The sequence below is a fragment of the Arachis ipaensis genome, chromosome B1 (assembly GCF_059453495.1).
Source record: "Arachis ipaensis isolate K30076 ecotype BB chromosome B1, ASM5945349v1, whole genome shotgun sequence".
Classification (NCBI taxonomy): Eukaryota; Viridiplantae; Streptophyta; class Magnoliopsida; order Fabales; family Fabaceae; genus Arachis; species Arachis ipaensis.
The window spans coordinates 61,256,653-61,260,982 of NC_142436.1; the positions used below are offsets into that span (position 1 = coordinate 61,256,653).

At 40.9% G+C, this 4,330-nt stretch overlaps 1 non-coding gene across 1 annotated transcript; it reads left to right on the plus strand.

The window, feature by feature from the left end:
• Positions 1-1,479: 1,479 nt before the first annotated feature.
• On the plus strand, positions 1,480-1,583 carry LOC148576772 (small nucleolar RNA R71). The gene has a single exon (XR_015902932.1). It is a non-coding gene; the product is annotated as a small nucleolar RNA R71 (small nucleolar RNA).
• Positions 1,584-4,330: the final 2,747 nt, after the last annotated feature.

Consider the following 4,330-nt stretch of genomic DNA (forward strand, 5'->3'; position numbering starts at 1 on the left):
GCCAAGAATGGCCTTCCCAAGATGATGGAGGTCTTGGCATCTTCCTGCATGTCCAGCACCACAAAATCTGCTGGGAATATGAAATCTCCTACTTTTACTAGCAAATCCTCTACTATCCCGTGAGGGAATTTGAACGACCGGTCTGCCAGTTGTAGAGCCACTTTTGTTGGTTTAGCCTCCTCAATTTTCATCTTTCTCATCATAGCTACTGACATCAAATTGATGCTGGCCCCTAAGTCACAAAGAGCCTTTTCTACTGTGATTTCTCCTATAATGCAAGGGATCTGAAAACTCCCAGGATCCTTCAGTTTCTGAGGTAGTTTATACTGAATGATAGCACTGCACTCTTCAGTTAGTATCACAGTCTCATTGTTCTTCCATCTTCTCTTCTTAGTCATTAGCTCCTTCAAAAACTTGGCATAAAGTGGCCTTTGTTCTATGGCTTCAGCAAATGGTATGTTGATTTGTAGCTTCTTGAAGATTTCCAAAAATCTCAAGAACTGGTTGTCATCTTCCTTTTTCTTCAATAGCTGGGGGTATGGAGCTCTTGAGATGTTCAGTTGGGGTATCTTTTTTTCTTTCTGCAGACTTGGCGTGGGGGGTTGCATTCCATCTTGCTCTTCTCCCTTTTCATTTGAGCCTTCTTCTTGTGGTTTTTGGGGATGTTCCTTCAGTTCCTTCCCATTCCTAAGTGTGATAGCTTGACACTCCTCCCTTTTTCTTGAATGGGCATCATAGCAAAAATTGTGGTTAGGAAGCTGCTTAAATAGATAGCTGATTTGTGTTTCCAGTTTTGTGATGGCAGCATTTTGATTCTGCATGTTTGACTGCACTTCCTCTCTGAATGCTTTACTGTCTTGAATGTCTCTGCATATTCCTTCAATGAAGGTTTCGATCTTAGAGAGCTTGTCATGAATTGATGAGTGGTTCAGAGCAGATGTGCTTTTTTGGTTTTGATAAGTGTGTGGAGAAGTGTTGTTGTGGGGGTGTTGAGATGTCCTCTGGTCTTGGTTTTGATCTTGCTCACTTCCCCACCCAAAGTTTGGGTGGTTTCTCCATCCAGGGTTGTAAGTCTTGGAGTATGGATCATAGTTTTTCCTTGGTGAATTCCCAATGTAGTTGGCTTGCTCCTGACTCCCCTCTGCTTCTTCATTCACTCCTTATTGGATTGTTGATGAAGATGAGATTGCTGCTACTTGGTTCCTCTCCATCTTCTTGGTGAGGTCAGCTAGCTGCTGGGTAATGAGCTTGTTTTGGGCCAACAGAGCATCTACATTGTTTAGCTCCATCACTCCTCTTGTGTTCCCTCTTTCGGAAGCATAGAAGTAGTCGTTTTCTGCTACTGTTTCGATAACATCTATGGCTTCCTCAATGGTCTTTTTCTTGTTCAAAGATCCTCCAGATGAATGGTCTACGGCCTTCTTTGACTCATAAGAGAGACCTTCATAGAAAATGTGCAGCTGCACCCATTCGTTGAACATGTCAGGTGGACACCTCCTTGTTAAGTCCTTGAACCTCTCCCATGCTTCATATAGAGTCTCACCATCTTGTTGTCTGAAAGTTTGAACCTCAGCTCTCAGCCTATTAATTCATTGAGGAGGGTAGAATCTTGCTAAGAATTTGTTCACCACATCCTTCCAAGTTGTCAAGCTCTCCTTTAGGAAGGATTTCAACCACTTGGCTGCCTTGTCCCTGAGTGAGAAAGGAAATAAGAGCAGTCTATAGGCGTCAGGATGAACACCATTAGATTTTACTGTGTCACATATTCTCAGGAAGGTGGTCAAATATTGATTGGGGTCTTCTTGAACACCTCCTCCAAACGAACAGTTGTTCTGAACAAGGGTGATGAGCTGTGGTTTAAGTTCAAAGTTGTTGGCATGGATTGTTGGCTTTTGGATGCTACTTCCACAATTGCCTGGGTTTGGATTGATGTACGAGCCCAAAACTCTTCTATCCTCCCCAGCATGATTTGCTCCACCTCCTCTGCTATGGTTGTGAGTCTCTTCTTCATGATGATTTTCCATGTTTTCTTCCATGTTTGGTTCAAAGTATTCCTCAAAGTGTTCCTCCTCTTCTTCAGCACCAACTACACGTTTTTCTTTTGCCTCCCTCCTTAGTCTAAGGAAGGTTCTCTCATGTTCAGAATCAAAGGAAGTTGAAGCCTCGCTTCTTCTCCCTGTCATACAACCAACAAGTACAAGCAAAGAAAATAGGTGCAGACAGTATTTGTGTCAAAATTACTGTTAGTTGTGGGTGATGTAATATATCAAACAGTTAGTGGGTTAGCAAACAGAATTGAAAATAACAAAGAAAAACAAAAGAGTAGAGGGGGAAGGGAAGAAGTTTAACTAAAACAAAAAGTAAATCACTCAAACAGAAAATGAAATTCACAAAATAAAAATGCTCAATCTAGTGATCTTCCAATTTAATCATTGTTGATGCACAATCAATCCCCGGCAACGGCGCCATAAACTTGATGCACGAAAAACTTGTCTCTCAACAAATCTCCCTTCGGCAAGTGTACCGAATTTGTCGTCAAGTAAAAACTCACAATAGAGTGAGGTCGAATCCCACAGGGATTGATTGATCAAGCAACTTTAATTAGAAGAATGTTCTAGTTGAGCGAATCCAGAATTTGGGTTGAGAGTTGCAGAAAATAAAAATGGAGGGAACGTAAATAATAGAAAAGTAAATGCTAGAATTAAAGGACTGGAAGTAAATGACTGAAAATAAATTGCAGAATTGTAAATGGGAATGGGGGATTTGCTCATAAAAGTAAATGGCAGAAATTAAAGAGAATGGGTAAGATCAGAGATGGAGAGTTCATTGGGCTTAGGAGATGTTGCGATTCTCTGGATCAAGTTCATTTTCATCTCTTCCTCAATCAATGCACTCATTGATCTCCTTGGCAATCTTAAGTGATTGAATTACAATTTCTTGCAATTCAATCTCTCAAATCTTGATCAATAGCCAATTCCTTGGTCAATTGCTCATGAGAAGAGATGAAGTATGGTCACTGATTATACCACATGCATTTCCCAAATCAAGTATTGAGAGGGTTATAGTCACATACCCATCCAAACCCAATTTGGTCCAGCATGAGAAAGCATTTCTAGCTTGATCTCTTCATTCCTCTTTCAAGGTTCAAAAGAGATCCAAGTTTGAGTAGCTTCTCTTCCAAGATAACTACTCAATTGGATGAAGATCGAAAGCTTTCAAGTAAAATCAAGAGGAAAGATAGAAGAAGAATAATAAAAATTAGTATTGATCCATCAAATTACAACAGAGCTCCCTAACCCAATGAAAGGGGTTTAGTTGTTCATAGCTCTTGAAAATGAAAACAAAGATGGAGAATACATCATTAAACTAGAAATTGCAAAGAAAGTAAAATACAGAGAGTAGTTCTCCTTTTTTCCAACCTCCAGAACTCTTTCTCAATTCAAAGCTACTCTTATATATACTACTCTTCTCAGCTTCTAGTGTGATTCTTCAAGTCTTGGGCCTTTGGATCTTGAGTTTGAAGCAGTTCCTTTCTTTATTTGGGCTTGGCTTTACTTGCAGAGAGAAAGTGCGAAGTGGGCGGAGACTTTAGTTCAGGACGTCAGGGGTGTTAATATTTAGTGAGAATATAAGTTTGAGAACATTAGTGACACTTAACATTGTCACTAACGTTCTAATGCACCCTTTTGCCTCACGTTAAAACCCACGTTAACTAGGTTAACGTGGCTTTTTACGTTGCCTTGTTAACCTTCGAGAACATTAGTGACACTCAACATTGTCACTAACGTTCCAGTGTGCCCCTTCTTCCTTCACGTTAAAGTCCATGTTAACTAGGTTAACATGGCTTCTAACGTAGCCCTTGCCATCCTTCGAGAACGTTAGTGACATTCAACATTGTCACTAATGTTCCAATGTGCCCCTAGTTCTCACGTTAGAGTCCACGTTAACTAGGTTAACGTGGCTTCTAACGTGGCCACCTTTAGCCATCCCAACGTTATTGACAATGTTGAGTGTCACTAACGTTGGCTCATCCTTCATTTCTCATCGTTAGCTTCCACGTTAACCAAGTTAACGTGGAAGTTAACGTGACTCTTGGGGGTTGTGTGGTTGCTTCAACGTTAGTGACAATGTTGAGTGTCACTAACGTTGTCGACAACTCTTCATCCCTTATGTTAGTTCCCACGTTAACCAAGTTAACGTAGGAGTTAACGTGGTACTTTGCACCATAGGCCAACGTTAGTGACAATGTTGAGTGTCACTAACGTTGGCTTCTCTTCCCCCCTTAACGTTAGAGGCCACGTTAACTAGGTTAACGTGGCTTCTAACGTGG